At 38.3% G+C, this 26,610-nt stretch overlaps 1 protein-coding gene and 1 long non-coding RNA gene across 3 annotated transcripts in view; one reads left to right on the top strand and one right to left on the bottom strand.

Annotated features, from left to right (window-relative positions):
• ankrd13b (ankyrin repeat domain 13B) overlaps positions 1-26,610 on the top strand; it is a 169,203-nt gene that overhangs the window by 72,579 nt on the left and 70,014 nt on the right. The window lies entirely within an intron of this gene.
• The window catches only part of LOC114655578 (uncharacterized), a 79,564-nt gene continuing 59,441 nt past the window's right edge, over positions 6,488-26,610 (bottom strand). Inside the window, exon 3 of the long non-coding RNA XR_003716922.2 lies at positions 6,488-7,922. This is a non-coding gene — a long non-coding RNA (uncharacterized LOC114655578). The remainder of the gene's footprint in view (positions 7,923-26,610) is intronic.

Below are 26,610 nucleotides of genomic sequence, written 5' to 3' on the forward strand. Positions count from 1 at the left end.
ACTACCATATAGAATATGCAGTCATGTCTTCACCAGGGGCCTCATGCATAATGGCATGCATTGAATTCACACTAAAACATGGCGTACAGACAAAAGTGGAAATGTGTGTATGCACAAAAGAATTCAGATGCATAAAACCGTGTATAAGCCAGCTTCTATGCATTTCCGCTACATAAGTCCCGGTCAGCGTGAAAAGTAACACTTGTGCACGTGCATGCCACCCCACCCTGGCTCCTCCCAGAATTTTGCATATTTTAATATGCAAAGCAATATAAATAGCCCTTTCTGATCAGTGTTCGGTTAAAAGACAATGAAAAAGCATGTGAAAAAAAGAATTTCAGTGAACGCGAAGTGGAGGCAAGGAAAAACTTACTATTTGTTGGTTTAAGCAGTGGTATAAACAACAAAAGAAAGCTGATCGAGTGGCGGAGAAATTTGAAAGTTCAAGTTCAGAAAGTTGCACATTGTCTGAAATAAAAAAGTGGTCAGATATCAAAGTCGCCGTGAAAAGCGAGTTGTAGCCCACCATCTGAGTGTCATATAAAAGCGTATTAGGGTACGGAGAAAAGAAAAAAACAGGGACACAGTGGAAAAAAAATCAAAATCTCCACTTTAATCACATAGTTTATTTTGTCATTAAAGTAGAACGTCATAAACTTAATTTACTAGTTCCTCAAATCCCATTGTAACTAAAGTAGCATGTTAAATGCTTTATATTCTATGTGTTCTTCTATGTACTCTATGTGTGAGAATCACTACGTGCTTCTTAAACAGGCTTTTTCTTACGCCGACAGGACACAGAATATGTTATATTAATGAGAATACAGCTCTCTAAACAATTTAAACACTAAGATGTATACTTGATATTATTTTCAAGATGATAGGAATTAAAGCATGTACAAAACAGGGGGGCAAGGTGGCTGGCGTTGTCCAGAGATTGTTTCTGCTTCCCACAAGATACTTGCTGCACTGTGCGTGACCCTAGATTAAATAATTTATTGCAGCAGTACTGTCTCTTTCAAACACACTAACCCGCAATTCCTGTCCTTCCTTTACTTTCTCCAAATACCCAATCACCACACAATCAGCTCTTTAATAAATGTTAAGCCATCTGTAAGCTTAGAACACTGATTCTTCAAAACTTTTATGGAACACTGAAATATCTTCGTAGTACATGTTTAATAATTCATCCATCTATCCACCCAGGGTCGCGCCAGTCCCAGCAAGCATACAGCGCAAGGCAAAAACAATCCATGAATGGGGCGCCAGTTCATCGCTACCGCTTCTTAATTATTAATAGTATGCATCATTTAAATGAAGTTAATATATCTGTATAATATAATATATCCATCCATCCATCCATTTTCCAACCCGCTGAATCTGAACACAGGGTCATGGGGGTCTGCTGGAGCCAATCCCAGCCAACACAGGGCACAAGGCAGGAACCAATCCCGGGCAGGGTGCCAACCCACCGCAGGACACACACAAACACACCCACACACCAAGCACACACTAGGGCCAATTTAGAATCGCCAGTCTACCTAACCTGCGTGTCTTTGGACTGTGGGAGGAAACCGGAGCGCCCGGAGGAAACCCACACAGACACGGGGGAGAACATGCAAACTCCACGCAGGGAGGACACGGGAAGCGAACCCAGGTCCCCAGGTCTCCTAACTGCGAGGAAGCAGCGCTACCCACTGCGCCACTGTGCCGCAATATAATATATATACAGTATAGATATAACTGTATTTCATCTTAAAAATGATATCAAGAGCTCCAAGAGATAGTGCCTGGAAATCAAAATCGACTTTTTTTTTTTCATCTGTAAATACGCACTCTCTTCTATTGAATTGAATTTCTTCCTTTCCTGGTACAATGAGATTTATGCAAATCCAATCCTTCATCTCCCTCTTACTGTGGAGTTTGCATGTTCTCCATGTGTCTGCATGAGGTTTCTGCCAAGTACTCCAGTTTCTTCCAACCACATCCCCCAAGACACACAGGTTAGAATAATTGTTGATTCCAAAACTAACACTGTGTGAGAGGCCCTACAATGGACTGGTGCTGTGCTTCTAGCCTTACACTTGATGCTGGTCCCCGGATTGAATTTAATCAGAGAATGCAGCACAAGAACTAGCACTGCCAGCTCACAATTCTTGGAATTCTATAAAAGCTGGCTCACTGTAGATACTTACTTGAATGCAGTTTTGTTGTTTTGCAATGTACCTTCCTCAAACTTAAAACAGGCTTTTTCAAATGACTGCAACTTTAAATGGCTTAAATTAGTTTGTGAGAGTTTGTTTTTGTATGTGCCAACATGATGGCCCTTCCAGCTCTGATTGCTGACTTGCACCTGATGCTCATGGGAAAGGTCTTGGTGTCCTGCAAGTATATACTGGAAAATGCAAGTACAGAAAATCAATGGATATGTGAAGCTATTGACTTGTTCACTGTGGTTACCAAGTATTATACTTGAATGTGCTTTCATTATTATTATTATTATTGTTATCATTATTATTATTTACAAAGATTACTGTCTCTCACCTCTAGGAATCTAAATTCAACTTATAGCCTGGTCACTCTCTGCACTGGTGGGTTCTTATGTTTCTTACCATATCTGAAAGACATGCCTAAAAGATTATTCAATATCTCTGGATTGGGCATATGCAAGTGAGTTTTGGTGTGTGCGTGGCCTAGTGGGTGAGAGGATAGGTGTAAACTCCATGCAGACTTGCAGTTAATAAAATATTTATTCATTTTCAAACATACTTATCAGGTTCAGGGTGGGATAAATCCACCTTAATAAAAGGATAAGTGTCTGTGTGCCTGTGTGCCATACAGTTGCCGTGTCTTTGTCATTCCGACAGATGGCGCATCTCAAATATTTGTAGTCATAAAATGTAGTGCATTTTTTGATCAAACAGATGGATCATCACAAACATTAACACTGCTTTTACAAATCACATACCAAGTGATACACAGCAAAGACATATTTATTGAATTTGTCAGTCCAAGAGATGATACATCGCAAACATTTGTAGCAATGCATTTACTTACTACATAAGTTTGTGATGTGCCATCTGCTGGAATGACAAACTACTACATGCATTACAAAATACATTTCAATAAACAGTGGGTGTAATGCAGACGTTAACGCTGAGGTCTACGTTAGTTACTTAGATTTCAACTTGTCTTAGTTGGGCAGCAAAGCTACTAAAAAAGAAAACAGATGGTGCAAGTTATCGAATTGAAATGTTTCATTTATTATTTGATTTGCTTTTGTCCAGTATTTGGCAGTACATCATATTCATGTTAATAATGGTTTTTTCATTTAAAGTTGAAAGAAAGATTTAGCAAAAGCATAAAATGAAAACTGAACCAAAGAGGAGGAAATGAGACTAAAGCGGAAATTTGTAGAAGAGATAAGAAAAAGAATGGGACAAAGGGAGGATGTGAGAAGGGAAGAAGGAAGACTAACAAGATGAAGAATTGATGGAGGCAGAGTGAGGAAGAAAGAAAAGAGAGTGAGCATGACAATAAGGAAGACAAAAATGATAGCATTAAGAATTGAAAACAGAAAAGGGCTGTCAGTCATCTCGAAAAAGAAAGGGAAGAGGAGATAAGGAAAGCAAGAACGGATGACAACCAAATAAGAGCAAAGGTCATAAATAAAATAGTAAAACGACAGCAATCACAGAAAACAAAATAAACTGAAAATAATTTCTTCCATCCATTGATTTTTTGAAACACATTTTTTCCTTTTAAGAGTTGAGGTTAGCTAAAGTATATCCTTGAAACATTTGAGCACAAGTTAGAAACCAGCCCTTGATGTTTTAACCAGGTGGACAGACTACAAATGAATATGGATAACAGCGTTTAATAATCAAAAAAAAAAAAAAAATGAAAGAGTGTGTGTGGGCAAACATAAATACTGACCGTGAACATCTCAACATAAATGACTCTCCGTCTGGAGCAAAGGGTCTCCATCGTTCTGGAGTTCTGTTCTTCATGAAGTTCAGGACAGACTGAGACACCACCTTCTCGGGAAAGTCTGCTTTTGTGATATCTGACCAGAAGGGGCGGAGCCTGCTCTTGGTGCTGGGTTGGGGTTAGGAGTTCTGCCTGGACTCATAACTGTGGATAAACGAGAAGATAACAGTTAGTGACAGTGTCCCCTCTTGTCCCAGAGTGGTATCACTTACCTTAGCAGAGCCAAGCAGATGTTCTCCAGATGTACATGCATGACACCGTACATTCAGCTCACTGCAGGATACACTCACACACACACACATATTTTGGATATAAAAGGAAATCAGGGTATCTGGAGAAATCCCAGAGAGGCAAAGGGAGAACATTTAAACTTCTCATAGTCAATCACTGATCCAGTGATCTGACAAAGGTTGCTAATCATTAGATAGCAACTCTAACCAAGCTGCCACTGTGTCAAGCCTTAATGTTAATTATTTCAAAATTAAAATTAAAGATGAAAAAAATAAAATAAAAGAATATATAATGTTTAGAAGCACATTAAGGCAATAGTGAGCCAGACTGTGTGTAACGTCAATCTGGCTGTGCACTGATTGGATTCTTTCTGTTGATTTACCTAAGCGTACTGCTGTTTCACAGTGTTAGGCTGTACAAAGATATGAATAAAGAATATTAAAGGAAACTCTCCATAGCCAGCAGCACTACCAGCAGGAGCTGAAAGTGTTTTCTGCACTCTGCATTAATGTCTACACTACAACAAATAGAAGTAAGCATAGAATTTAGACAAAAACAGGCCATTCAGTCCACCAAAGATCACCAGTCCCTAAAGCACTACTATCCACCACACTACTTGGTAACTTATCCCATGTGTCTGTGGTTCTTGTTGTAAAGAAAAACCTGCTAATGTTTGTGTGAAGTTTACACTTGACAAGTTTCTAACTGTGTCGCAGTGTTGTTGCTGAACTCATTTTAAAGTAACAGTCTATAAACACTTCAGTCATGTCTCCTCTTAATCTCTTTTTGTTTAAACTGAACATGCTCAGCTTTTTTAACCTTTCCTCGTGACTCATCCCCTGTAGACCTGGAATCAGCCAAGATGCTCTTCTCTAGACTTTTTCTAGTGCTGCTATGTCCTTTTTGTAGCCTGGAGACCAAAATAGCACACAGTATTCCAGATGAGACCTAACCACCTTAGATATAGCTGATGGTGGATTTTGGGTTTAAAAACCCTACAAAGTATATTATATAACAGTTCACAAATAAAATTACGATTCCTGTATTTTTAATCACCTCCTGAATTACTGGCTACATGCACAAAAGTACTATAAGTGGTAAGTTGACCAGATGCAGTAACCTGTTGGGAGGTCAGGATATCCTGCAGAAAGTGCCATGCCAGGTAGTCAACCTTTTGTTCACAGAACATTTACATCACACCTACTAATTTGAGGAAAGGTAAGTCAGGAGAGCTGGCAGAAGTGAATGGATTTTTTTCAATAATACTAGTTCTTAGCAGTCTAATTTGTGATTTTTTAAAATGCTTGTTAAATAAGTTTTTGTGAATTTTAATCTAATTCAAAACAATAACAAGTAGTAAGAGGAGGAATATGAAAAAAGCTTTTCTAATGCAACAAATATTTAAATAATAGATATATTCTGTAGCAAAACTAAAATGAAAGTGAGACAGAAAAATAAAAGTATTAATTACTGGAGGTTCCATCCTCCATAATACTGCTAACTTAATATGCAGAAGAGATCAGGAATTATCGAGGAGCAGGTAAAGACCCTTTGGTTGTAGTTCATAAAACACAAGTGCATATGAAAAAATGTTTTTTTCGGAGACTCTTTCAGCACCAGAGAAAATGTTGCACAATCAGAACACAATATTCAATCATAATTTATGAAAGCAGTGAAAATGAGAGAATCAGAACCGTATCACTTACTGATAAGACTGACTTTAGACTAGTGTTCAAATATTTAACTAGTTTGTAATTTAGAGAACAAAATCCAATAATAGAACAATTCTTTAAAAACATCATAACAAAATATTTTCCAAGACAATCCATGAAACTTGGCACTCAGCGCCATCCCAATTTAGAGAGCCACTGTTTATAACAGGAGAGCACCATCTAAAGTGAATCTTCATATAGAATTAAAAAGCAAATAATAAGGTTCAGCACAGGCCCAAGATACATACATAATTAATTCTTATCAAATTCTGAGAAAATGACAAATAGATACTGTAAGAAGAATTAGATTTTTTCCAATTTGAGATAATGTAGAACATTGCCTTCAAACTGAGTTATAGAAAGTGGATTGGGATTTGTCAAGTTCAGTAAAGGCTCAAAATAAATATATTCAAAAACAAACAAAAATGAAAATACTAAAGATTGACCAAAACTTCTGATTAATATAGATGGAATTAAAATACTGCCAAACTAGGATAAATTAAAAGATATGTGCCTGAACAATTCTGATATAGTTAGTAAACTTGTTAAGTTGTAGATGACTAAAAAATATCCAAAACGTGGCATACACATTGAAAATGCACTTTAATGCAGAACAATGCTAAGTGTTACAAGCAGGACAAAGCAGCATTAATCATAAATACAAGGCGGGCAATACTGCTCTATAGAAGTAACCTCTGAAAAGTATTTACAAGTTGCTCTTGATGCAACACTCCCCTCCTCCAGACAGTGAGCAAAGAAAAGGCAAAATATACCTTAGGTTATATTTAAAAAAAAAACTGAACATAAATCAAGGGGTAGTTAGGGCTGTGAACAGTTTTAGTCACCGTGCATTGAAAAGGACATAGCAGACATAGAGTTTGTAAAGAGAAGAGTTGGAAATTGTATACCAGAGCTAAAGAGCTCATTCTGCAGTGACATGCTGGGAGAATTACACCTCTTAGTCTTGAACAGAGAACAGTGTGTGGAAGATATTCACATTTTTCAAAGTCATCGATTAAGTTGATCTATTAGACATCTTTCATAAAAGAATCACAGAGTGAAAGATGGTAGTTAAGGAGAACTTAATTTAAGAAAGAAGGCCAGTGTTGTTTTTTTACATAAAACATTCTGGAAATCTAGAAAAAAATATAACAAATCACATAGTTGAAGAAGAACATTAATGACTTTTGGAAAGTATCTGGAAGAGATGCTGCAGCATCATAACTATTTGATAACCTGGGGAAGCAAGATGGATAGATTCAATACTTTTCTCTTATTTGTTCAAACTTCTCATACTTTTATGTTGGTGATACAGATGTCCTCCAAGGTGGTCAAATATATCCTGGGACTGAGAGCCCTGTGAACATAGACACATAAAACAGCACTTTATGTCCCAGTGGCAAATTATAAATTTCCCTTTAAACAGCTTCTCAGTTTCCAGCTGAGAATTCCTCTCTGTCTCAAGTCAAAGATGTGTCAACAGGTATCAGGTCAGGTCAGGTTGGGGAGCATGCACTGGTAGCGTGTTGCCTCACCCACCACATGACAAAACAGCTCGGGATCCTGGTTGGCCACCCCTCAGGCAGACACACGGTCCTGTCCCACTCTCTGGAAATGACCATCTATCTGAGTCAGCCAGGTATTATGTTGGCATCCCCTTGGCCTGGTCCAGCCACACGGTCCTCAACAATGAGGATCCCACAAACCGGATCACCCTCTAGGAATCGCGCCACATGGCTGTAGTGCAATAACTGATGCTTCCTCACAATGCAGGTAATGTGTCTCATTCAGGACTCCATGAGCAACCGCTCATTCAACACAGTCAAACCAGCGGTACCCAAGGATCCTTCAAAGATACAGAGTACTGAAAGAGTCCAGTCTTCATCTCAGGTCACTGGATAGCACCCATGTGTCACCTTTACTGAAAGATGCTGCTCTATCCTAGTACCGCTCAAAGGCCAGGAGATGACATTCCTTCTGCACCTTCTCCTGGATTAAAGGAGAGAAAAAGAATCATATCAATGGGTATAAAATTAGAATTAGAGAGCGAAAAAACAGGAACTATCTCAAAGCTTACCCTCTTGTGCAAGAATATCTTATTCTCATTATCACGAGAAGACCTCACCTCCACACCATCGACAGGCCATTGGAAAAAGACAGTAAATTTCCTTAATCCAAATTATTTTAAAATAATTGCCTCCCTATTTTGTCTCGTCCTACCTTCATCAATAAATATAGTACTTCTGCCACTTTGTTGGCACTTCAGATTAACTATGTGAAAGACACGGAGTAGCCATACTTAATGTCTTTACTTCTCCAACCAAACTCTCATTTCTTTTTATCATGCAAAAGTTCAGATTGGGACAGCTGAAAACAGACAACATATAAGGTACTAAATCCAAAAGTTTCCAGGCTTTTAATAAGAAATCTTTGATTAACTTGGCCTAAAGGCATGGTGCAGGGAGACCATTCCCTGAAGATATGGATTATACTGTATGCCCATCCATCCATTTACTTTCTAAATTACTTATCCAGTTAAGGATTATGGTGGTGGAAATATGTATTTTAAAGTCAGTAAACAAAAGAAAAAACAGTTTCCATTTCTGTAACATTCTAAAGACTTGTTCTCGAATCCCAACAATGAACACAAGTAATGGCAAAATTGTTCCACCAGTCTAATTGGATCAGGGAGTCCAATAAATGGACCTTTTTCTGGGGTGGGAGGGAAGATATACAGTGAATGTGTTGCCAAAATTACAACACCCCTTAGTTGACAAATCAGAATAAAATTAAAAAGTATATGTTAACAGTTACTGATTGTCCTGTTGTGTGATACCTGGCCATCAGGCAGCTTGACTCAGAGCACAGAGAAATGGATAGAAAGTGATGGAGAGGAGGTGAGAGAAATCATCAGGGAACTGCACTGATGTTAATCACTTTCTGAATGCAGACAAGTGGAATTGAGGAAGCCTGCAGCAGAGGTGATCTTTATTTAGAAAAAAGCTAATTGATTGGAAATAGTATCACAGTAATGAGAGCCATAAAGCTGATAGATACCATAATTAAAAGTAGAGAGCCATGCCAGGTAGAAGCATTTGAGCTTACAGAGTGACATTTTGCACTGAGTTCTTCTCTGTGCTGATGTGAAGTGCAAACCTGCAAGTTTATTTATGGTGATCTGGCACTGATGAGAAGAAAAAGTGGCAGAAAGGTAACACTGCAAGCAGAATGCATCTTGATTAGGTTTTTTCCCCTAAATACTAGGACTGCGGATCGTTGGTACAAACTGTACTCTTAACTGTTGTTTTAAAAATATGAGTGCAGAACAGAGCAGATATTTCACTAAAACTGATTATCTTATTTGCCTGCTGCTTAAGTTTGCAAAGGCATTCTTAGACGTATGATCTTCTGTCTAAAACCACTAGATACCCTTTTCAAATTCCACTGCAGCCTCATGGTGTAACCCTAAACTGATCACTTCATCGGCTTGTTCTCCCATTATAGTGTAAAGTATAAACTTTATTTATTATAGATACTATTTTGTCTTGAATCTGCGTAAGTAGTAGACTATTTTATCTCTTTTCTTGTTCCAGCTGGCCTTAACTTAGTTTTAGCATTTATTATATTACTAACATTTAGGAATTTTATAATACCATTTAAATATATATACAAGTATATATATATAAAATACAATAAAATATTCTCTGTTGGACTGGCATCCTGTCCAGGGATTGTTCCTGCCTTGTGCCCTATGCTTGCTGGTATAGGCTCCAGCCCCCCTTGACCCTCCTCAGGATTAAGCAGGCTTAGAAAATTGTATTATATGGTATGGTAACATAACATTTCCAAACTGTGTTCATCCAGTTCAAGGTCATAGCGGATGTTGGCTGACTTGCTGACCAACCACAAGCGTTACCTGGTAGGTAACCACCCATACAATCAGATTGTGACACAGACTACGAATGCAATGAATATATATATATATATATATATATATATATATATTGTGGGGGATGGCCGGTCGCTCATCCCGGCCAATACCCCCAGGCCACTAAATGGAGCCCTCTCTGTAGCATGGAAGTGCCCCAAAGTCCAGCAGGAAATCATGGACAATGGAGTTTTTATTCCTGACCCTGCTGGACACCGTGGGGCCCACCAGAGGACGCTGCAGGGAGGCTCAAGGACTTACATGTGCCCTATAACCCGGAAGTGCGTTTTAATTACCGCGACAGAGGAAACAACGTACTTCCGGGATGAAGAAGGAGAGTTTTCATCCGACCTGGAAGTGCTAACGAGTCGCATGGACAAGGGTTCAGGAGCACTTCCGGGTCATGGACTATAAAAGACTGTGGGAAACCCAGACGAGTGAGCTGAGCTGGGAGGAAGGGTGGCTAAGTGTCTGGGAGTGGAGGATTGGTGATTGATTATTGAGTATTATATGAGTAGTGTGGAGTGGAGGGTGCTTAGTGCACATTATTATAATAAAAAGAAGAAGTATTGCACTTTTACCTGGTGTTTGGCGTGGTACCTGAGGGTTCAAGGGAGCAATAGCGCCCCCTACTGCTACAATATATATATATATATATATATATATATATATATATATATATATATATATATATATATATATATATACCATACGTAAAGTATATTGCTAAATAGACAAAGAGAGGCTTAAGAAATGTAGAGGAACAAACAGCTTAAAGGCAAGCAAAGGCGTTATCAGAAGCAGAAACAACAGCGTAAGGCACGCAGTTGAGCTCTGGTCCATTGTCACAAGAAGATTGTTCAGGAAAGCTAAAACTTTTGAGCACCTGTCTCATTTTTTTTCTCATATAATGCTGAATACATCAGCGCTACTTAGACTGCATGTTGACTATCACCAAAAAATACTGTCAGATCCACCTGGTGGCTCAGTGATGCCTATATTTCACATAGTTCTGGTCTCCTTAATCATCAGCAGTACGAAGGAAGCTGTAGAAAAAAGAGAAGCCATTTACTTTTTAAGTCAAATCGCTGAGCTTTGAATTGTAAATCTTTAAACCAATGTGTCTACAAATTTGCTTTTCCTTAATTATCTAATAAATAAATTCCTAACTAAGTGTTGCCAGTTCCAAAATGGACCACATGTAGGCCAACCGAATCACTTGTTTAAACCTCCAGGCCAAGAACTTAACATGTATGAACAAAAACAAAGCTGATATCCTGTGAAACATGAATCGTGTTATTGGCCAGGACCAATTCTAGTAAGTTTTCCTTACCTACACCTAGGGGTGCATAAAGCTGTAAAATATTTAGGTTAAGTATGTAAAATGTTGTGACATCCTTATATACTGTGTTGCTTAGATGTTAATACAAGCCCAAACATCTTGTAATAGATTTATATGCTAATGTTAAAAAGTCTGTGACACAAGTGTAGTTATGGTTTGTTGTTTTGTTTTGCAAGGTTATCTATTTGAAAAATTTATAGAAATTGAAGGGCGGAATTATTAAAAGTGTGCAGAATCTGCATCACAGTCACTTTCATGCTAATGATTTGAATCCTTTTCCAAAAGTAATTGGAGTGATGCGCTTTGAAACAACAGCAAAACATGACTGACTGTGCAGGACCAGCTTTTTGCATCTTCTGATAGCAGTTAAGATATGCAGTAGTAAATCATACAAAATATATTTTAATTGTACTAAGCAACCTCTGAATTCAACCCCTGTGTCACATTGGCTTATTTTATTCTAGACAGAAACGGCTGTAATGGACTGGTTAACACTACATGTGCCAGAGCCTAGCCTTACATCTCAGCCTAGTCGCTGTCTTTATAGAGTTCACACATTCTTACTGTGTCTGCATGTTTTTTTTAAGGTTTTCACCAAAAAGCAATGCATGTGTTAAATTTATTGGTTACTACGAATGGGCCAAGAGTAAGTGAGTGGTAGTGTTTCAACAAATGGCACCCTGCCAAGGGTTGATTTCCTTAGTGGAGGGAAGTCTGATCAGGACCAGGCAATTATGTTTAGCAAAGGACAGCAGTTTCGCCATAAGATGCAATGGTGAACATTGCTTGGAATGCAGTACTGGGTCATCACCAGTAACCAGTGCTTTGTCTCTTAGACTGCAATAGATTTTCAAAGTTGGTTATTCCAGAAGCAATTATTTAATGGAAAGATAGTGAGGGATTGCAAGTGATGGAGCAGTAGTCCCATAGACCAATACACTCTTAAAGATAAAGGTGCCAGAGCGGTGTTTCAGAAAGATGCAACTGAGGAACCATTTTTTGGTTTCCAAAAAAAAAAAAACAACCCACGTGAAGGCTCTGGAAAGAGTCTTTATTATTCAGACCGATAAATACCCATGAAGAGCTTATAACAGCTTTGTAACAAACCAAGGAGTTCCTGATTTTAAAAGGATTCTTGCTGCACACAATGCATCCAAACAGACAATCTAAGTTCTGATCTGTTAATATCCTGCTAGGTAGACTGTTATACATTAAAGAGCTCTATTTTGTCCTCATATTGGGAACCTTTCCAAATCCTAAAGAACCAATGTCAGATACAAAGAATGAAATGGTTCTTTTCCAAGCAGTGTGTCTATGAGGAACCACACAACCCCGTAAAGTGCCATTAAGAAACCAGTATTTTTAAGAGTGCTAGGTGGCAGTGGGGATACGTGTTATGCAAAATATGGCTCTCTGCAACCCCTTGCTATAGGTAAGTGACCTAGGGTTTGTCTGCTCTTATTTAGGAACTGGGGCTCTGGACTGTAGGCACACCTGGGACCGCTAGATGAAGTACTTTCTCTAGTAGTTCTTTCCCAATGCTTAAAAGGACCTTCTTATCACTCCATGACTGAGCTTGAATTTAGGAGGATGAGTTACAGCAAAAGCTTGACAGGAAGCAGGAAGAGAGACAGGAATTAGTATACAATGGTATGGGAGGCATGGTAAAGGAGAGATTATTATATTTTGAAGGGAAAGTCCAGAAGGCAGCTCACCTGTCAATCTGGTGTGCAAGCACTCTATAGTGACAACCAGTGGTGGACAATCCGCTATTTATTTTTGCCTCATTTGTTTGGGGTTTTGCCTTGTTTTACTCCCTAGTCTTACTCTTTTTTGCCATCTGTTCATTTTGCTGCTTTTTGTGTACAGTAATCCCTCGCTATATCGCGCTTCGCCTTTCGCGGCTTCACTCCATCGCGGATTTTATATGTAAGCATATTTAAATATATATCGTGGATTTTTCGCTACTTCGCGGGTTTCTGCGGACAATGGGTCTTTTTAATATTTTTATTTTATTAATTTTCATTGTAATCATTCCATACAAACAGATCAATTTATAACCCAACAAATTTGAAAACAAATCAAACCCCACCCCTGAGAAGGAGAGCTTAGCTAAAGGAAAATTTCTTTAAGCTTTTTAATAAGGCAACATTAGACAAAAGAAGGGGAGAAGTAAATATCTATATAAATAAGAGATGGAGAAGGGAGTTAAATGCAATAATAGTTAATTCTCTTATTCTAAAATAATATTGATTAAATCCTGCCAAGTTTTGAAAAAATTTTGTACAGATCCTCTAACTGAAAATTTGATTTTTTCCAATTTCAAATAATATAAAACATCGGTTTCCCACTGACTTATAAGAGGAGAATTAGGATTCTTCCAATTTAACAAAATAAGTCTGCGTGCCAAGAGTGTAGTGAATGCAATCACCATTTGCTTGTCCTTCTCCAATTCAAGTCCATCTGGAAGGACACCAAACACAGCTGTTAGTGGGTTAGGAGGGATTGTGATACTGAGGCTGTCTGAGAGGCACTTAAAAATTTTTGTCCAAAATGATGTTAGTTTGGTGCAGGCCCAGAACATGTGACCCAGTGAGGCAGGAGCTTGGTTGCAGCGCTCGCAGGTCGGATCCTGGCCTGGAAACATTTTGGACAGTTTTAAGCGAGACAGATGAGCTCGATATATAATTTTTAGTTGAATAATTCTATGCTTTGCGCATATAGAACTCGAGTGAATTCTCTGCTTTGCTACCTTCCACTCCTTTTCTGATATATTGATTAAGAGATCTTCTTCCCAATGTCCTCTTGGATCTTTGAAAGGTAGGGACTCTAATAAGATTTTATATATTACGGAAATAGTGTTTGATTCCTCGGAATTGAGCAGTATTTTTTCCAGCATTGTGGAGGGTGCAAGGTGGGGGAAATCGGGCAATTTCTGTTTAACAAAATTTCTAATTTGAAGATAGTAAAAGAAATGTGTAGCTGGGAGGTTAAATTTTGAACGTAATTGTTCAAAAGATGTAAATATGTTGTCTATATAAAGATCTCTGAGCATTTTAATCCCAAAACTTTTCCAGGTATTAAAAACTGGATATACTTGCGAAGGTTGAAATAGGTGGTTCCCTTGCAGAGGTGCCACTGATAAAAGATTTTCCATCTTAAAATGCTTCCTAATTTGGTTCCATATTCTGAGTGAGTAAAGCACAATTGGGTTATTAGTATATTTGCGATAACTTTCATTTATTGGAGAGCAGAGCAGGGAATATAAAGAAGTACTACAGGATTTTACTTCTATTGCAGACCAAGCCTGTGTATGTGCATTTATTTGTGTCCAGGTTTTTATGGCTTGTATGTTTGCTGCCCAGTAATAAAACTGAAAATTAGGTAAAGCCATGCCACCTTCTGCCTGAGGTCTTTGTAGGGTCGCTCTTCGGATACGTGGGTGTTTTGAGTTCCAAATGAATGAGGTTATTATTGAATCTAACTGTTTAAAAAACGATTTATTGATATATATTGAAATGTTTTGAAATAAAAAGAGAAGTTTAGGAAGGATATTCATCTTAACAATGTTAATTCTTCCGGCTAGAGTGAGATGAAGGGTTGACCATCTATGCAAGTCTTGCTTAATTTTTTCCATACAGACGCCAAAATTTTGTTGATAAAGAGCTTTATGTTTACTTGTGATATTTACCCCTAGGTATTTAAACTGATCTGCTATGGTAAAAGGTAGGGTGTCTAATTTAATATTATATGCTTGTGAGTTCACTGGAAAGAGTATACTTTTATTCAGATTAATTCTAAGACCAGATATCTTTTGAAATTCTGTTAGTGCTGTTAAAACAGCAGGGACAGTGTTTTCTGGGTCTGATATATATAAGACCATATCATCTGCATATAGAGAAATTTTCTGTTCCAGTCCTTCTCTGACAATCCCCTTTATCTGATAAGAATTTCGGCAGTGAACCGCCAGTGGTTCAATAGCGATTGCAAACAACAGTGGCGACAAGGGACATCCTTGTCTGGTACCACGTTCTAGTTTAAAGTAGTCTGAGCAAATTTTATTAATACAAACTGAAGCTTCTGGACTGGTATACAGTAGTTTAATCCAAGCACAAATATTCGGGCCAAACCCAAATTTCTCCAATGCAGTGAAAAGGTAATTCCATTCGATCATGTCAAATGCCTTTTCTGCGTCTAATGATAGTAATATCTCTGGGGTGTTTGATTTTGCTGGTGAATATATAACATTAAACAAGCGTCGGAGATTTGAAGATAGATGTCGGCCTTTAATAAATCCAGTTTGATCTTGTGATATTACCGAGGGCAGCACTTTCTCCATCCTTCTAGCTAGGATTTTTGAGAGTATCTTAACATCATTATTCAGGAGTGAAATTGGTCTATATGATGCACATTGTAACAAGTCCTTATTTTGCTTAGGAAAGACGGTGATTAATGCTTGTCGAAATGTTTGAGGTAGTATTTGGTGGTCTTTAGCTTCTGTAAATGTTACCAATAAGAGTGGAGCTAGCTGAGTGGAGAATTTCTTATAAAACTCTACGGGGTAACCATCAGGGCCTGATGATTTCCCGCTTTGTAGTGACTTTATAGCGTCTAGTAATTCTGTTAGCGTTAGAGGTTTATCTAGTTCCTCAGCACTTAAAGCATCTATTTGTGGTATTTGTGAATTATCCAGAAATGCATTAGATTGCGTGTTGTCTTCTTTGGGCTCAGTGGAATATAAAGACTTATAGTAATCTCTAAATGTGTGCATTATTTTATTATGGTCGATGATTTCTTCTCCATTCTTGTTGGTGATTACTGGTATTGCATTGTGAACTTCTTGTTTATGAATTTGTTGAGCTAAAAGCTTATTAGCTTTTTCTCCGTGTTCATAGTAATGCTGTCTAGACTTATAAATAAGTTGTTCAGTTTCTTTAGTTGTTAAGATGTTAAGTTCTGTATGCAGGGCCTGCCTTTTCCTGTGAAGAGCTTCACTTGGACGCCTGGCTTGTTCTTCATCTATTCTAGTAATTTCATTTCTTAGCTCTGACACTTTCTTGGTTTCTAATTTATTTCTATGGGAAAGATATGAAATAATCTGGCCTCTTAAGAAGGCCTTTAGAGTTTCCCAGAGTGTTCCTGCAGAAACCTCTGTGGACGTGTTTGTCTCTAGGAAGACGCTGATTTGTTTGGATATAAATTCTGTGCAGTTCTCGTCTGCCAATAAAAGAGGGTTAAAACGCCATCTGCGAGGTGAGTACGAGGGGCTTATTGATTTTAGCTCCAAGACTAGAGGGGCATGGTCAGAGATAACAATTGTGTCATATTTGCATGATTTAATTGTAGGCAGGAAATTATTATCTATAAAGAAATAATCAATTCTTGAGTAGCTATAATGCACAGGTGAGTAGAATTACTATTTATTTATTTATTTATTTTTGCCTCATTTGTTTGGGGTTTTGCCTTGTTTTACTCCCTAGTCTTACTCTTTTTTTGCCATCTGTTCATTTTGCTGCTTTTTGTGTACAGTAATCCCTCGCTATATCGCGCTTCGCCTTTCGCGGCTTCACTCCATCGCGGATTTTATATGTAAGCATATTTAAATATATATCGTGGATTTTTCGCTATTTCGCGGGTTTCTGCGGACAATGGGTCTTTTAATTTCTGGTACATGCTTCCTCAGTTGGTTTGCCCAGTTGATTTCATACAAGGGACGCTATTGGCAGATGGCTGAGAAGCTACCCAGCTTACATTTCTCTTTCTCTTGCGCTGACTTTCTCTGATCCTGACGTAGGGGGATTGAGCAGGGGGGCTGTTCCCACACCTAGACGATACGGACGCTAGTCTAAAAATGCTGAAAGATTATCTTCACGTTGCTATCTTTTGTGCAGCTGCTTCCTGAAACGACATGCTGCACCGTGCTTCGCATACTTAAAAGCTCGAAGGGCACGTATTGATTTTTGCTTGCTTGTTTTTCTCTGTCTCTCTCTCTCTCTCTTTCTGTGCTCTTGACGGAGGGGGTGTGAGCTGCCGCCTTCAACAGCTTTGTGCCGCGGTGCTTCGCATACTTAAAAAGCCAAACAGCCCTATTGATTTTCCTCTGCCTTTATGACAGTCTCTGCTCCTGACTCCTTTGAAGAGGAAGATATGTTTGCATTCTTTTAATTGTGAGACGGAACTGTCATCTCTGTCTTGTCATGGAGCACAGTTTAAACTTTTGAAAAAGAGACAAATGTTTGTTTGCAGTGTTTGAATAACGTTCCTGTCTCTCTACAACCTCCTGTGTTTCTGCGCAAATCTGTGACCCAAGCATGACAATATAAAAATAACCATATAAACATATGGTTTCTACTTCGCGGATTTTCTTATTTCGCGGGTGGCTCTGGAACGCAACCCCCGCGATGGAGGAGGGATTACTGTATTGTGTATGTTCTTTATTTCGCCTTATACAATTTCTTGTATTAGGAATTTGTTAGTTTCCGCATACCCCTTGGGGTCACAGCGCAGGGTCAGTCATTGTACAATGCCCCTGGAGCAATTACAGGTTAAGGGCCTTGCCCAAGGGCACAGCAGAGTAGGATCTCTTTTTTGGCAGTGACGGGTATTCGAACCGGCAACCTTCTGGATACCAACGCAGATCCTTAGCCTCAGAGCCACCACTCCGCCCTATTATTTGATATTTATATTAATGAAAGTGGTTTTGTTCATTTCTTTCTGTTTATGTCTAAGTATTTTTCTGCTTTTAGTCATTTGGTGATTTTCTTTTCATCTTTTAGTAATGTCTATTTAATTGCTTGTTGTCCTGATTGGCCATATGTTGAACCTGCTGCTGCCTTGGAGGCCGCCTGAGCACTTCTGAAAGTCTGAGAGGCTGCAGCTCAGGGCTGAGGCATTAGCTGTTCTGATCTTGTTGTTTAGCTGATTTTTTGATTATTTGTACGTTCTCTCTTGGATTCAGTTGGGCTTTTGGAAATTTTTGCTCAGTTTTTCATTTAAGGTTTAGTCTTATAATTTTGGAGTTGTTCACTTTCGGTATGTCTCTTATGCAAACTATTGTTAATTATTTGACCATTTTTTGATTTTATTGTTTTGCTTTATTTTTTAAAAATCTTTTACGTGTATAAATGCTTCAACTATTGAGGAACTTTGCTTTTGTTAATTTGGTCAGGATGTTTTATTGTTTTTGTCTTCCTTTTATAACTTCTATGTATGCTTTGGTCTCTTTTTGTCTGAGCAGACCTGCTTTGTGAGTTTTGGGAGCCTTGTGCTGGTAAAGCTCACTTAGTGTTTCAGACCTGTGTGGGGGCCTTTTAAACTCTGTGAGCCCTACAGTCATTAACGACAGTGCTTACTCCTTGTGTTTGACTCCACCTTGTGTAGTTTGTTTTTGTAATAAAGGACACTCTTTTCTGATACTTATTGAATCCCTGACATTATTTGGGTTTGGGGACTGCTTAAGAGTACTTACTGTTGTTAACACTATTTTGTGCCACATGCTACCAGGTTAGGATCTGGTTCCTCATGACCCTAAACTTGGATGGAAGAATGGATGTATGTAGTAAAATAATGAGTTGACAAAAATAGATATGAGGTAGGGTGTAGGAGTATTCATGCGAAACGTCCAGGAATTCCTTCCATTCCTGGGACTAGCACCCATGAATGCCATTAACCTGGGAAATTAATGGATAATTCAGTGAAGAGTATTGAAAATTGAATGCTGCTAAGATTCCTGAGGAGGCTAACGTGGTAATGCCCCGGAATCAGTATGTAAAAGTGACTTTTGAGTTTGTCACAATTACCATCTCAAGCTTTTCAGAGAGGACGTTTGAAGCATCTTTTATTTTTTCTATAGGTAGAAAATCCTTTTTGTAGACAGCACCTGAATTAATCATCTCTCAAGCTGGCACCACAAAATTATGTCATCAAGGACAGAAACTGAAAGTTTGGCCATCCACTTTTGACTTTCAAATTCCTTTATTCTTTTCTGTAAATGTTAATTTTAAATTCTGATTTTTCAGTTTTTTAATGCTGATTTTAAATAGTTTCATACAAACTGAGTCAACAGCATGGCTTCAAAGAAAACACCTTCTAGTTTCATCTTCTGTGTTCAGGCAATTTAAGGGTGCAGATGTCCTAGACAAGTAGCACAGCTAATGTTTAGTATAATTCTACAAGTGTACATAAATTATAAAGGGCACCGCAGTTACATAGTGGTTAGTACTTCTGCCTCACAGATTCCGTGTTCTGGGTTCAAATCCCAAGTCTGGTTGTTGACCATGTGAAGTTTTCATGTTCATTATGTGTCTGAATATTATATTACTGTGGTACACATCATTCTCAAACCTGCTGAAATCAGCACAGGATCTGTTTGTATTGTGCCATTACCAGCAGAGTTGAATCTAAGCCAAAAAACAGCCCATTGCAATGATCACTCATGCACACACAGACACAGGATCAATTTGGAATCATCAGTCAATCTAAGTAGAATATCTTTGAGGACCCACTGCCCAATATTCAAACACTAGAGAAAAATTTCACTTAGCTTAACTTGCAATGCCATATTAACTTCTCAGAACAAACAGCTGTTTTAAGGCTCTGGAATATAGTACTTTGTAACAAGACACTGTGACCCACACTAGTGAAGACACATTTTCTGTTTCCACTTGGCTGCAGCAGTCAGTGTATGGATGGCGCTCAGCATTGAATCAGTGTCTGATGTTTTGTGACTTTATAATTTTGTTTAAAGTAAGTTTTATTAAAAGTATGTTCTACTAAGTACACTAAATTGTTAAAAAATGGTAGATAACAGATCTGTTCATAAGTTTATCTTTTCTTTCCATCATGTTTCTACTTACATTCTACTTCATTCTGTCCAAGCGTGTTACAGTTTACAAGTATTTGTTAGTGGCTTTTTATTCTCCCTCTGTTTCATTTTTTCGTCCTTATTTTGATGTACTGTATATTCTTGCAATACATCCATCTATATGTGAAATCATGTTTTGGAAGATTAAAGAGCGTAAAAGCATTGTCTTAATGTTATACAGCATGTAACTTTAGATAAAATTTCTTATTTTTTAAGAAATTTTAAAAAATAAGTACAAGATAAGTACTTTAATGCAAAGATAACTATATAATAAGATAATATTCTCAAACCAGCTTAATCAATTTCAGTATCATGGGGAGCCTATCTTGCCAGTACTGCATGTAAGAAAGATAAAAGCCCTGGACAGGGCACTAGTCTATCACGGGCGTAATTCATGCACACACACACACATAGAGGATTAGTTTGGGATGACCACCAACCTAATCAGCACACCTTTGGAGAAGGAAAACTGGATTACCCAGAAGAAAATCCATGTAGACACAGGAAGACTGTAAAACCAACACAAAACAGCTACAAGGCATGGAATTTGAAACCAAAAAAAGTCTTGGATCCACGAGTTAATGGCACTGGCCACTGGACCATTAGTTGCTGCACTTGGTATGTACAACATTTTTAAAAAGGGCTAAACAAAATATAATTCTCTCTCTTTCTCACTCCTGAGCTCAACATCAACAGTTTTCAGTTTGGTATTGGTCACCATTTTGAGGCAACTGACAACCACTTTTTGGTCCCTGGTTGCCAGAATGTCAGCCGTTTTAGTGATATACCATTATTTTGGTCCTGGATTGAAAATGGCCAGTTTTTGGTCATTATGTCTAATTGACAGATCAGTTAACAATTTACTAATCACCTGTTGGTTTTATGATTAAAATAAAAGCTGCACTCATTAAGGTTACCATATTTTCCAAACCAATAAAAGGACATTGTTTTGTCTTGGTAGAGTAATATATATTGCTCTACTTTCCCCTATTGTATTATTAATATGTAGCCTTAGAATGCCTAATCTCACAGACTTACCACTGTTTATAAGGTATTATTATATATAACTTATCCCCACCTTCCCTTCTATATCTATAACCTTAGGCAATTAGATGTAGTAAAAAGACAAGCAGAAGTTAAGTTACAGTTTAAACAATGTATTATTGATAATATTCATAAATAATAACAAAATGCAAAGTACATTTGAATATTGGCAACCATACAACCTGATTAAATGATGATATGTAGTTCAGGTGGCACACAGTCTTCTAGTTACTTAAATGTCTCTAGTTAAGGCATCATTGGTGCTCTGCTTTCAGCCACATGTCTGTTCATAATGGCTGCTGAGCTGTGCTCTTCATCACAGGATAGTAAGAGAGATGCTTCTTTCAGATGTTGGTTAGTGAGAGAGAGATTGTGAGGTTAAACACATACATTTATAGATGTTCTGTCCAACCCTTACAGCCAATAGGACATCATGGTACTTAAAGGCCTCTGAGACAAGCCAATTCCAAACAGCCATACTTCAGACCAATGGGGGAAATAGAACATCTTAACACCTGCCCCCAAACCATATGTTAAAGTACACCTTAGCCAACTTGCGGGGGTTAGAAATGACTTTAGAAAAGAAACACTGCCAAACTGGTTTAAGCACATCCCCCAAATCCTGTCGTAAAATTCAAACAGACCCATTCCTAAGGGGGGGTAAACACTAAATTACATTGCTTTGTCTAAATTACAAATAAAGATATACAGTACAAAATATTCATCAAGTTATATGTAAAATCTCACATCACAACAGACATAAAAATAAACAAAGACTGCAGTTGGAGATTCCCCATGTAGTTTTACTCTGTATAAGAACAAGGGGTTTTTGTTGTCACTTTCCATAATATGCGTCACACACCGTTTGAGAACCACTCATCTACCTCATAATGTCATCTGATGTTTGTTAAGAATATTACCATAGGTAATAATTTAAAAAAAAAAAAAAGATGAATTGAAAAAAGTAAACCTGCTTAGGAACGATGGGCTGCAGTGTGAAACATCCGAAAAAACTGACAGTTTTGTAAAATATGCCTGAACCACCAGATAGACATCATAAAAGAGGACATGCCCAGGGAAACCCTGAGCTTTGATTGACATTTTTGACAGGGGGAAACAGAACTGGATACAAAGTAAAGTAAATGTAATTTAGACTTGCAATGATCCTTAGAGAAGGGCATGATCTAAATTGATTTTGGAATCATCGTGTGATCGAGAAACGTCACACAACACCTGTTGCACTGCATTTCCTGACTTTCCGTTATGCAGGTAAAGAAAGTTAAAAATTAAGAAATGTGTGCATGATCCAAGTGTGAATGTAACAGTGATGTTATAAGTCTCCTTCAGCTTAGGGAGACGAATGTGAAAAGTTTGAAAAATCCTACAGATCCCGCAGTTACTTATAGTTTGTCTGCTGTATGCGAGTCTGTTCAAGTGTGTGAAGATGAAAGATACACTAACTAGAACTTGCATGTGACAGGAAAAAGTCAGATGTGGTGGATTTTTGTGTCATAAAACAGCATTCTTCCGACACCTTTGTTCCCTTCTTTATTATTATTTCTTCAGAGTAGTGCAATGCTAATAAAATGAATTAAACAGCAATTCTACTGGTAATAATTATTTCTTTTTATTTGAATACAAAATTGGTTGCTATAAGGTTGTGAGACATGGACGCTATCTAGTAACCTGAGACGAAGACTGGACTCCTTTCCTATTGTGTCTCTTTGGAGAACCCTTGGGTATCACTAGTTTGACTTTGTGTCGAATGAGCAGTTGCTCACAGAGTCCCAAATGAGGCACATTACCTGCATTTTGAAGAAGAGTCAGTTATGGCCATGTGGCACAATTCCCTGAGAGTGGTTCTGTGGCAGACAGAGAGTAATTTATGGAGGGTGGGACTGGACTGCGTGGACTGGAGGGGTTGCCAACCGGGATCCCCAGCTGTTTCGTCGTGTGATAGGTACAGTGCAAGATACGAGGATCCATATTTTAGAAAGCCAAAAAGGGAAAAAGGGAAGTGTTTGGACTGTGGGAAGAAACACAGGTGAACATGGTGTAAATATGCAGACTCCATGTAGGGAGCACCTATGAAGTGAACCACCATCTCCTTATTGTGAGGAAGCAGCGATACCACTGTGCCACCGTGCTGCCCATACATTGTCAGTCAGTCAATCATTGTCCATCCATCCATCATCCAACCCGCTATATCCTAACACAGGGTCACGGGAGTCTGCTGGAGCCAATTTCAGCCATCACAGGGAGCAAGTCACAAACAAATCCCTGGGCAGGGTGCCAGCTCACCGCAAGGCACGCACACACCAAGCACACACTAGGGACAATTTAGGATCGCCAATACACCTAACCTGGACTGTGGGAGGAAACCAGAGCACGTGGAGGAAACCCACGCAAACGGGGAGAACATGCAAACTCCACGCAGGGAGAACCCGGGAAGTGAACCCAGGTCTCCTAACTGTGAGGCAGCAGCACTACCACTGCGCCACCATGCCGCCCCCATACATTGTACTTTATGAGTCCTTGTTCTGTTGCTTATACTGATGTGATCTGGGGATTTATGTCAAACGTTGGAAAACCTTTTCATTTGGTTGGGTTCAAGAATGGCTTATGGGAAGCCAACTCTGGTAGTTTAGACTTGTTTAGGAAGTTCATTTTCATTTGATGGTGCACAGTAATACATAAAAGCAGGATTATAAAATGGATTTCAGGCTGAAATCATTCAGTGCACTTTAAGTAAATGAATAATATATTTTGTAAGTCTTTTAAAAATAACCATCTTGCACTTTAAACTTCAACTACTAATTAAAAAGTGTTTTAGCTGTGAAAACATTTAGGACAATTGCTCAGTACACTGAGTTATACCTCTCCAGTCCTCATAGGCTAGGTTTGAACAATCCACATGACATGAGGAATGGGTGTGCACAGAGCAGGAATTCAGACATGTTAAGTGATAACACTTCAGACTGAAATGCTGTAAAGTAGCAGGTAGAGAAAGCTCCAAATATATGTTAAAAATGCCAAGCTTGGCAGTCACTTTTAAAAGTCAGTGTTGAGCCTTGCTCTCAATAGTCACTCAAAATATGAAAGATCCCACATGTACAGTAGGTTATCTAAACGGTTTTAAATGACTCAGGAGTCCAATCCTCCCAATCCTTGAGCTATAGACCTTGCAGCAGTGGGATTGGGAGATTGTGTTTGCAAGTAGCTTCTGGAAATATGCTTTTGTCTCTCTTTGCTTTCATTGACATCTTTTGTCTGACTCACAGTGGGTCCCATAAAGAACATGTCATGGTTAAGGTCTCCCAGTTAGTGATGTTAATCAGTAATCAGTTTGTTTTTATGGAAGGCATTAAGAGTGTCTTTGGACTGCCTCCTCTCTCCACTCTAGGTTCTTTGAGTTGACTCAGAGGTGTCTGGGGAGATGGGAAGGGGAATTGGTTCTGCAAGATTATGACTTCAATGCTGGCCATCTTTGCCTAGGTGAATATTTCAGAATTCACAACATTAACCTCCCTGTTGATTTAGAGAATCTCCTGGGGAGTGCTGATGTAATATCTCTTTTAAGTGACAGCGCTAGGTAAACCAGATATTTGCACCATCCAGGAGAGTAATGACACCAATAGTTTTATAGACCGTTGGTCTAGTTACCTTCTTAAGGTCATGGTTCTCAAAGTTTTGGCAGCAGAGTTTCCTGAAGGATGTTCATGCACAGCAGATGTGGTGTTAAAGTTACAGTAAAACCTTGGCTTGCGAGTAACTTGGTCTGCGAGTGTTTTGCAAGACAAGCAAAATTTTTTAATAAATTTTAACTTGTTAAACGAGTGAGGTCTTGCAATATGAGTAGTACGTATATGGTTTGCCTGACGAGCATCATGTGATCACAATTGAGCCGATGGTTCTTCTCTCTCCGCGGGATTGTGGGTAATTGTCTTCCATACTTGGTCTCAGTCGGTGTGCCTCATTCACATAGTCAGCATCCGTATGAGCGGATACTGTTTACTATAGCGTTGTGACCACGTGTGTGTGTGTAAAGCATTTTTTTATTTTGTGTGCGAGCGATGAATCTGTTTAACGACAATGCAATTTCACATTTCCGCAAAATCTTAAAAAGGAGGCAAAAGCAGCTGTCATTGGAGAGGTTCCTTGTTAAAAGTCGCAAAAAAAGAAAAAGATTCCAGTGAGCCAACAGATCCCAGTGATTCCTTTAGTTAGAGTGAAAGTTGTCCTACACAATAAACCTCCTCCTCCTCCTCTCCTCTCTCTTTCGTCTCCCTCACACCAGCCATGATTCTTTTCAAAGGTAAAGTGCAGGTTAATTTGTTTTATGTATTTTTACTTTATATGTTGTATTAATCGTTTTTATATGAATATTTTTGGGTTGTGGAACAGATCATCTGAGTTTCCATTATTTCTTATGGGGAAATTGGCTTTGATATACAGTACGAGTGCTTTGGATTACAAGCACGTTTCCGGAACAAATTATGCTCGAAACACAAGGCACCACTGTACTTTTCTTTGGTTATAATACAAGAGGTGGTGATTGCAGGGGACTCAGTTCCCCTGGCCAGAGACACCTTGGTTGAGGATCTTTGTTTTCTTGTTTTTTATAGGCCACTGAATAAAGACTCAAGAGTAGTCAGGAGTTTTTCCTTGAAGGGTGTATAAACAATACTGTCACATATGCCTGTACAAAAACTGAATACAGATCTCAGTGATGTTACTGTATGTTTACTGGTTATTATTTTTGCCACATGCAACATGTAGCTACAGCCTAACCTGACTTTTCTAAGGATTTCAACATTCTCATGGAGGAAGTCATCCATTGCATAGCTGTATTTAAAATGATACATGACACCACAATCCTTTTATTAGCATATCAAAGAGAACAGATGACTATCCCCTACACTCTCCATGTATTATAAGGTAAAATAAAACCATACAGAGTCTCTGGATTCCAGTGACATCAGTCATGAGTCACTGAGCAGTAGACTTAAAAGAGACAGTGATTTTTTGCTTGTGCCATAAAGTACAAAGGTCTAGACAGACATATTTATTTAAAGTATTTTAGCTTAATTCATAATGTACACACACTTCAGTTTCCAGATGCATGAAGCCATTCATGTGTATATATGTAAAAAATGAACTTAAATCTAAAAGAATATTTTATAGTTGATAATGACAACTTCAGTGTAAAACAAATACATAAACTAGAAAGCTACAAGGAGGCCTTGAAGCTTGAAAAAGCAACAATCTATTACCATAACTATATCACTCATGAGGCAATGAAATGCACAATACTAAAAATAAAAAAATCCATACTGTTTTTAAATTTGCAATAGTGCTATATTACAAGAGCATTATTTAATGCTCCATGGCACTGTTTAGTATCTAGCGATGCTTTGAAATAATACATATTGTGAAGGAGTGGCATTTTAGTTTTCTCTATAATTTTCAGTATGAGACGGTTCATCTATTATTGTCAAAT

Source organism: Erpetoichthys calabaricus, chromosome 8 (assembly GCF_900747795.2).
Source record: "Erpetoichthys calabaricus chromosome 8, fErpCal1.3, whole genome shotgun sequence".
Classification (NCBI taxonomy): domain Eukaryota; kingdom Metazoa; phylum Chordata; class Cladistia; order Polypteriformes; family Polypteridae; genus Erpetoichthys; species Erpetoichthys calabaricus.